Here is a 10209-nt window from a genome sequence, read left to right as displayed (position 1 = left end):
ACACAGGCTCTGTTTTCCTTTGTTCTTTATTTGCACTGTCTCAGCCACGGCACACAGTGAAAGATGCTAGCTCTCTTCCTTACCCATCAACATGAAGGTGCTTTTCCAGTCATCTTCCGGCTGCTAAACTGGGACACGAACTGTTGTATATACTGTAATTGTCGCAGAGTGATCTCAGGATAGAGTAAAAAGTAGTGTCTTAGTAAACAGATTTCTATTTTCAGCCAAGCTTCCTTGGTTTACTGTTAACATATACATTTCTAAAAGGAGCTTCTAAAAATACCAACAGGATTTGTTAATTACCGCATACATTGGAATCTACAATAAAGCTTCACATCTTTTCAGAGTGTGATGTGCAAAACATTTCTACAAACAGATAAATACAAAATCTTCAACGTGTATATTTTTCACTATAAATCATCGATATGCCTGTGAACTATGGGGGTAATTCCAAGTTGATCGCAGCAGGAATTTTTTTAGCAGTTGGGCAAAACCATGTGCATTGCAGGGGAGGCAGATACATACCTCCCAACTTTCTTTACTTGTGGAGCGGGACCCGATCGCGCTCCCGAAAAGGGGGAGTGGCCTATGAAAAGGGGGCATGGCTTCGCGGGAGGACCCGCAATCGCGAGCTACGCCCCCATTTTCGTTACTGAGGGGGCATGCCCAGCGCTCTGTGAGCCGCTGGCATGCTCCCTCTCCCTCTGACTCCACTGAATAGACACTGTGCGCATGCGCACAGCGTCTATTCACCGCTGCTCTTGACAGAGCCTCCCAACTGACCCCCCCACCGCGGGACACTGTGGCCCGCGGGTGGGACAGCGGGACAGTCCCCAAAAAACGGGACTGTCCCGCGAAAATCGGGACAGTTGGGAGGTATGCAGATATAACATGTGCAGAGAGAGTTAGATTTGGGTGTGGTGTGTTCAATCTGCAATCTAAATTGCAGTGTAAAAATAAAGCAGCCAGTATTTACCCTGCACAGAAACAAAATAACCCACCCAAATCTAACTCTCTCTGCACATGTTATATCTGCCTCCCCTGCAGTGCACATGGTTTTGCCCAACTGCTAAAAAATTTCCTGCTGCGATCAACTTGGAATTACCCCCTATGTTGTTCACAGGGGTGGCATTTTATATACCGGCGTTGGGATCCCAGCGCTCAGCATACTCACGCCGGAATCCCGACCGCCGGTATACCGACAAGTATTCTCCCTCTTGGGGTGTCCACGACACCCCTGGAGGGAGAATAAATAGCGTGGCGCACGTAGCACGCCACCGTGCCCGCAGCATGGAGAACGAAGCGGGCCCGCAAGGGGCTCTTTTGCACTTGCCCCGCTGCCAGAATTCCAGCGGTCGCGATCCCGGCGCCAGTATGCTGGGTGCCGGGATCCCAAGCGCCGGCAAATCATACCACACCCATTCATATTGCGTCGGCCCTGCAGCACAGCCGGTGCTGATATATCTTTCATATATATTGGTATGTTCAGCTGTGTATACAGCTGACCTACCGACCGCCTATACACTGACTGACATCACAGCTGGGTCAAGTGTTCCAAGTCAGTGCATCAGCAGTTCTCAATACACCCTCACAACACCCTGCCATATCTTTTCTGACATCGGTTCCTGTTTCCCCTAATTCTTCTGAATACTGTGCTGTGACCACAATGTCCACTAGCTGCACGTCCCTTGTGCCTGCCTCTGAGCGCTCAATTATTTTGTGATGCTCATCATCTTTCTCTGTTTTGTTTTCCCTCACACTGGGAGAGATTTATCAAAGTTGGAGAGCGACAAAGTACCAATCAATAAACTCCTAGCCGTCATTTTTCAAACACAGCCTGTCAAATGATGGAAGCTGATTGGTTGGTGCTTTATCTCTCTCCACTTTATCTCCTTCCAAGATTTGATAAATCTTCCCTACAATGATCTATGCAGCAATACATGTTCAATGTGTTATCCCACCGACAAAGTTTTGTTTACGACTCAACAACCTGTAGCCAGCCACACACAAACCACAAAATATGTTTTATTGTACAGGTCCTTCTAATCATTAAAGAAGTAATTGTTGAATAATTAATGGCAAAACTAAGTAGATCTCTCCAAGCTTTATATTGACAAATCTCCCCTCAAGGATGCAAAACAGACACTACACAGTGCAAAAAAACTTTAGACCTTACATGCATCTCTATTTGCACAAGTGCATCTCGACTACTAACAAATCACAAGGGTTTATGAAGCGGGGGAGGCGGGAAGGTAGTAGGGCTGGTGGCATTTCTGCTGCAGCCTGGGGTGGGGGGAGGGGATGACTGGCTAACTAAAGTTTTGTCCTGCACAGTACCTGTCCCTCCCACCCACAATGTGGTTGAGATGGGAAGATGAGGCCAAAGCCCTGTCCGCTATAATTTCTACCATTTCTAGGTAAATAACCCCCACAGTCTAACAAGAACTACTGTAATATACAATGACTTTGAGTAGAAGGGCACTTGAGGACTAGACATACTGGGGTATATGTAATAGGGTCTGAGTTTACTGGAGGTGCGGAATGCCGGCCGATCTCAGAGGTTTTTTTAACGCGTCAGTCATTTGCAAGGCAAAACCATGCCTTGTGAATGATTGCTGCTTTAAAAAAAACCCTCAGAGGATGGCTGGCGTCCCGCACCTGTGACAAACTCGGACCCTATTCTATACGCCACACAGTATTTGTTTAACTACAGTTTAACTACAGCTACACTGAGGAGTGGTTTCTTATTTCATGCATAGGGTTGACACCAAAATGCCATCTCCTCAGTGGCAGTAGCCAGTGCTGCACTGCAACATTACGTGCAGTGATTCAGTAGGACATCCAGGCTTTCGGTATGCATGGCGGTCACATGACCAACAGTGGCATCCCGACTATGAAGAGCTCCTCTTCTACCTCCCTTCCCCCTTAGCCTATTGTCTAACTCTAAACCCCCATCCTGGGCCATAATCATAACCTGAGCCCCGATAGTTACCTTTGAGATGTCGGCTGTAGGTGTTCCGGCGCCGGTCTGCTGAGTGGTGTCAGGATTCCAGCAATGGGTCACATGATCGCCAACATCCCGACCACCGGGATGCTGAACACGTACTGTAACAGTGCAGCCACAGCAGTTTCCAGGGGCAGCCCAGCATTTCCCAGACCCCCAAGGTGATTAAAAAAGGGGTCGAACTGCAATGCCATGCACCCTTCCTGTGAGACCACGCCCCCTCTTTGCCGTTACACACCTTCGATGTGTGCAGGGGGGACTTACGGCGTACCGGGTGTCACAGGGCATAGTGACGCCCGTGCATATGGGACTATTTATTAATCAATTCTGCCCTTAAAATATGCAAAAACTGCCGTCTCTGCTTGTTTAAGGTCAGAATTAAGTGTCGCTGGTACAGTATGTAACAATACAGAAACCTAGAGATATCGGAGATATCTCCTGCTTTCTGTCCGCCAGCTCTCGCGTCAACTGTCCCCATAGATCTGTAAATCTTGCTTGTGTGGGCTAATGGCATCTAGTGCTCATTAACTGCAATTGGGCTGCCCTGTCACCAGAGAAGGATCTTGTGCTTTTCCGCATTGTGCATGCATAGTACAGTAGCCCTCATTCCGAGTTGATCGCTCGCTAGCTATTTTTTGCACAGGAAAGTGTATTTCTGCATTGCAAGTGTGCGAACGGCAAGTGTGCGAACGCCTTTGCAGCCGAGCTCTGTAAAAACATTTTGTGCAGTTTCTGAGTAGCTCTGGACTTACTCAGCCCTTGCGATCACTTCAGTCTTTTTGGTGTCGGAATTGACGTCAGACACCCGCCCAGCAAACGCTTGGACACACCTGCGTTTTCCCAAACACTCCCAGAAAACGGTCAGTTGACATCCACAAACACCTTCTTACTGTCAATCTCCTTGCTTTCCGCTGTGCGAACGGATTCTTCGTTAAATCCATTGCCCAGCAACGATCCGCTTTGTACCCATACGACGTGCCTGCGCATTGTGGTGCATACGCATGCACAGTAGTGACCTGATCGCTGCGCTGTAAAAAACAGCAGCGAGCGATCAACTCGGAATGACCCCCTGTGATTGCATAGGCATTCGCTTTAGTTCATTCTGATAGCCAGGACGGCTTTAATCAGAGCCTGTGTCCTTTTTGCTGTAATATACAGCAATTAGGATTCTTAATATGCGGGAGCTGTCTGCAACTATAATAACGTTTTCTACCAGCAGTATGTGACTGTCTCTGGAACTAGATTTAGAATTTAAATGGAGGAATGTAACAAAATATGCAAAAAGGAAATAAGAGCAGCTAAAGTAGAAACTAGTAGCAAAGGAAAGCAAAGCGAATCCCAAAAAAAATCTTTAAATACATTAATAACAAGAGATTAAAGAAGGAGAGTATAGGCCCTTTAAAAGACAAGTTGGGAGTCTTAAGCAAAAATGATAATGACATAGCGGACACACTAAATTAGTTTTTTTCAACAGTATTTACTAGAGAGGACCCAATTCAGGGACTAACATATAATCTCAATAATGAGAATATCCCACTGATAGGTACTTATTTAAGTGAGGAAGTAGTCTGTGACCGATTAAAACATTTAAAGATTAATAAGTCACCAGGTCCCGATGGTATTCACCCAAGGGTTCTAATGGAGCTTCATTCTGAACTTGCAAAACCGCTATTTTTGATCTTTAAGGATTCAGTAATATCAGGTATGGTTCCCAAAGACTGGCGTATAGCGGAAGTAGTGCCTATATTCAAAAAGGAAAGTAAAGCTGAACCAGGTAATTATAGACCAGTTAGTCTTACATCTATAGTGGGGAAAGTATTGGAAGGTATTCTAAGAGATAGTATTCAGAAGTTCCTTGAAGTCAATAAGGTCATTAAAAGTAATCAACATGGGTTTATGAAGGACAGATCCTGTCAAACTACCTTACTTGGCTTTTATGAAACAGTAAGCGCAAACCTAGATCAGGGTAAAGAGGTGGATGTAATCTTTTTAGATTTTGCCAAAGCGTTCGATACTGTACCACACATGAGACTTATCTACAAGCTACAAGAATCAGGGCTAGGAAGTACAATATGCACTTGGGTCAAAAACTGGTTAGATAATAGGGAGCAGCGCGTTGTGGTTAATGGATCTTTTTCAACTTGGACTGAAGTGCTAAGTGGTGTGCCGCAAGGCTCAGTATTAGGACCGCTATTGTTCAATATTTTCATTAACGACCTAACAGAAGGTCTAGAGAGCATGGTGTCAATTTTTGCAGATGATACCAAATTGTGTAAAGTTATAAATGCGGAGGGGGATGCTGAGTCGCTTCAGAATGACTTAGTTAAATTAGAAGCTTGGGCAGCGAAATGGAGAATGCGCTTCAATACAGACAAGTGTAAGGTAATGCACTGTGCTAACAAGAACAAAAATAACACCTACCTACTAAATGGGATTCTGTACTGGAAAAGGACTTAGGTGTCCTCATAGATAGCAAAGTAGTACCCAAAGTAGGACTTCAGCAAAGAAGGCTAATAAGATATTAGCATGCATAAAACGGGGAATTGATGCTAGGGACGAGAGTATTATACTCCTGTTATATAAATCACTTGTGAAGCCACACCTTGAATACTGTGTACAATTCTGGGCACCTCACTACAAAAAGGATATCCTGGAGCTAGAAAAGGTTCAAAGGCATGCGACCAAACTAATTAAGGGTATGGAGACGCTGGAATACGAGGAAAGGCTTGCAAGACTAGGCATGTTTACACTGGAAAAGAGGAGATTAAGAGGGGACATGATCAACATTTACAAATATATAAGGGGACAATATACAGATCTTGCGCAGGACCTGTTTTTGGTTAGATCAACACAGAGAACTCGTGGACACTCGCTCAGTTTAGAGGAGAGGAGATTCCACACAATACGGCGTAAAGGCTTTTTTACGGTAAGGACGATACGTGTTTGGAATTCCCTGCCTGAGGGAGTTGTAATGGCCAACTCAGTCAACACCTATAAGAATGGGTTAGATAAATTCCTAATGGATAAGGATATCCAGGGTTACGGGGCATAGTCACGCACTATGGTTATTATAAAAAAAGAGGGGTTAATCGGAACGGCAGTCAGCAACTTCAGTCAAAATTTTATACAAAATAATCGTGCATAGGAGACCACAAATAGGTTGAACCCGATGGACAATTGTCTTTTTTCAACCTTAGATACTATGTTACTATGTTACTATGTATGTGACTGTCTCTGGAACTAGATTTAGAATTTAAATGGAGCCTTAGTCACGGGGCTATGCCAGCATTGGAATAAGCTGCTATTTTGACTATTCTATATTGGCAGTTATGCTAAGAACAACATGAACTATACAGATACAGGATGTGTTATCAAACAGAATACATTTACTTAGTGTCAATAATGATTCATGTCACAGCGATGATTAATGCAATATACGGACAACAGGAATCAATTCAGCAAAGGGAAACCCCCATGTGGATGGACTGACCTTGGCAGACAGCCTGGCAAAACCAACGTTCAAGGAGAATTTCCAGTTTACTCAGGCAGTAACCATGCATAAGTAACGCCAATTTCTTACTGTAACATAACGGTTATCCCACCATCCTCGCAGGACAGGAAAAAACATCCTTTTATATTATTATTTATCCAGTGGCATATATAGTTTTGCATGCAAAATATTACTAAATATGCAGATCATTGTGGGAGAGCATGCACAATACAAAAGGCAAAAACGGCTACCTGCACTGGCATATCTATAATGGGGGTGGCACTCGATATACCTGCTGTCAGGATCCTGGCGCTCACCATATCGGCGCCGGGATGGCGACAACTATTCTCCTATTCTCCTTCTTGGGGTGTCCAGGACACCCCTGGAGGGAGAATAAATAGCGTGGCATGCGGAGCACGCCACTGTGCCCGCAGCGTGGCGAGTGCAGAAAGCCCACAAGGGGCTCTTTTGCCCTTGCCCCGCTGCAGGCATTCTGGTGGTCAGGATCCCAGTAGAAAACAAATTACTAAATGACTGATTCTAATGAGTGTATAACTCTAAGCCAGAGATGATTATAATCACGTGAGCGGACTGGAAGATAGAGATCGGGATTAGCCGCTGAGAAGTGCGGTGTAAGGGTGGAAGTTGCATTAAACACACTTATACATCCAGTAATATACCCCCTTAACAAATACCGCTGATAGAATCAGTAATAGAAATACTCCACATGAGTCTAGCAGTTTAATTATAGTGAGAATTTCATCAATTATGACTCACAGATGCATTCATCCACATGAATGCATGATTATTCATTGGTAGTGTCTGATAAGACTATCTAATCAGCTATTGTTATTGGTTGGTTATAATTAGAAGCACAAGGGGTAGTTAGCACACCTTTATTGAGTAAATAGTATGCCTTAATGGGAGTATGTTATGGTCACTGTAAAGCAAGCTATAATAACAAGACAGTGAGGCGCACACTGTGAATACTTAAAGATATAGTGATTATTTAGTGACTATCCGACTCCATGATAAAAGAGCAGTCATTACACAAGTGGATCTGATGATAAACACAATTGTATCGATTGAAGATATCCAGTAATGACATATTGAAACAAACATAGATACATACTCTATACTAGAGATAGTGATAATAAGAATACAGTGGCTTAACTTTTATTTCACATTTGTTTATTATTTTTCACATGCACATATTTTCGCATATGTTTTAGATAAATAAATAAAGGTTATATTTTAAGATTAATGGTCATATATCATATATTGATATGTGACTTCTAGATAATTGTCACTGAGTCTGAGTGTGCCCACCATAGGGAATACTTTCCTTTTCTGGTCGGGATCCCAGTGCCAGTATGCTGGGCGCCAGGATCCCGCCAGCCAGCCATTAATAGTACACCCCTATTATGGGTGCAGTGTGTGCGGTGCACACGGGCCCCCGCCGCACACGCTGCACCTATTTTTCGAATACTCACCCCTGTGGAGTCCCGCACCGGCATCCACATCGCTGTTTTCACGGAGTTCTGCGCATGCACAGTAGAGAAATCACTGGGAAAATGACCACCGCGCTATTTTCTCGGAGATCTGCGTATGCACAATAGAGTTTGAGGGCTTAATTCAGACCTGCTCGCAGCAGCAAATTTGTTCTCTAATGGGCAAAACCATGTGCACTGCAGAGGGGGCAGATATAACATGTGCAGAGAGAGTTAGATTTGGGTGGGGTGTGTTCAAACTGAAATCTAAATTGTAGTGTAAAAATAAAGTAGCCAGTATTTACAGTGCCGGCTCCAGGCACATTCGAGACGAGCGGCCGCGCAGGGCGCCGAGCTGTAGGGGCGCGCGGCTATTTCAAATGTGGTGCTAGCCGTCAGCCACTCAGAGCTTGCGGAACGGCAGCAGCTGATTGGCTCACGAGCCGGCCTGGCACCACATTTCATATAGCCACGGAGACAGGACTCAGCCACCTGCACCCAGCCATGCACACTCGCACAGATCCAGCCCACCTCCCGAGCCACCTGTCAGCCCAAAGCCGCAAGGAGGACTGTGCGGCCAGTGCCCCAACCCGACACGCTCTCCCGCCCGCCCCTGCAATCTCAGTATATTCTACATGCTGTGGCCACTTGCCGTGTATCGCACTGTCCTGTACGTGCTGTGCAGCTCTGGGTCTTGTAGCTCAGCAGCCGAAACCCCTCCTCTAGCTAGCAGACCCCGGGGGTCCCTGGCTCCAGGTAATGCTATTGAAGTATTGGACTCTTTTGTGGGTGCACTCTTGTATGTTTGGAAGTCTCAGAAGAAACAATAGGTAGAAATTAAATATAAATTTTAAATATAACTTTTATTAACAACAATTGATAAAATAGTAGTAGAGTATACTGTCAAAAAAATCAAGGTGGGGGTAGGGGGGAGGGGGGGGGAAGGGGGATTTTTGGGGAAAGAAGGGAACACAGAACAAATTTAATTACAGTGTAAATACTGAATATTAGTTCTGAGCTGCCTGGGTGCGAAAATTACAGCTGGAGGCCTGAAAAGATGAGGCGTTTTTATTCTCTTATGAGTGATGATGAGGAGACAGATAGGATGGGTAAAGATAGAATAAGCAAGATGAATCTGCTGTCAGTGTTAGACGCTGAGCAAAACCGTCCAGGAATTTCTACTAAACTGAGTATTCCTCAAGAGTCTCCTACTCGAGTACTGACCCAGCCCTACACTGCTTAGCTTCCAAGATCGGAAGGATTCGGGCGTTACCAGTGTGGTATGATAGTAGAAGAATTTGATATCGAGGGCTCGAGAATCACTGATGAGAGTTCACGAAAAATGGAGAAGAAACAAGAGTAGGTTGGAGAGGAAAATAGGGGATCTGCTGCCACCGTTAGACCGGGATAATTACCCCTGAATCAGTGGTGAGAGTCCTGAAAAATAGTAAAAAAGTTAGAAAAAGAGAAGGGAACAATGCTGATATGTAGAGGTTTAAGAATGGTTAATAGTCAATAGGCTGCTTGATTGCAGGATGCTGATAGTACCTATAATATGGGTACTTGATGTGATAAAAAGCAAATTGTACACAATTAGCAGACAATTAAATTGATTTAAACCATGCAACACCATCAATTTGATGCTATCAGATTATTACCCTTTGTACCAAAATGGTATCAGGTGGGAAGATAAGGAAATAATATCAACAATTCTAACAGGATATGTTGGGATTAATTATGTTCCGCTGTATACAGAGCTACAGAAATGCTAGAAAAATATAAAGATACAAAAAATGATGATAGGTTGCTCAGCCAAAGGAATATGTCAGTTTAATAACTGAACATCAAAGGTTTAACAATATCCTAAATGGTAACGGTAAAATGCCGCTCAGTGCCGACTGCCTGTAAAGCGGGTGCTTGCATAAAACAGCTTTGATGAATAATATTATAAAATAAAATAATCATCTGAAGTTGAATACCAATAAAAGTGCAAAAAATGCTGCAATTAAGCAGATATTACCCGGAATTGTGGGGGGCGATCGGTCACTGGTATGTGGCAGGGTACTGTATGAGTGCGGAATGTCCGTATCAAAGTCCAAGCATGTTGAAGATGCAGGATACAATGGTTCTCAGTGTTTGAGCAGTTCGTTAAGTCCGCAATGCAGATCGGTCTAACTGATGTATTTATAGAGACGTGGTCTGTTTTTTGGCTGAAGAGAGGAGAG

The 10209-nt window shown here is 44.2% G+C and overlaps 1 pseudogene; it reads right to left on the bottom strand.

The window, feature by feature from the left end:
- Positions 1–9159: 9159 nt before the first annotated feature.
- Positions 9160–9278, bottom strand: LOC134944533 (5S ribosomal RNA; annotated as a pseudogene).
- Positions 9279–10209: the final 931 nt, after the last annotated feature.

Source organism: Pseudophryne corroboree, chromosome 1 (assembly GCF_028390025.1).
Source record: "Pseudophryne corroboree isolate aPseCor3 chromosome 1, aPseCor3.hap2, whole genome shotgun sequence".
Classification (NCBI taxonomy): Eukaryota; Metazoa; Chordata; class Amphibia; order Anura; family Myobatrachidae; genus Pseudophryne; species Pseudophryne corroboree.
Note: the sequence above shows the minus strand (reverse complement) of the source record. Positions and strands in the feature narration are given on the sequence as shown.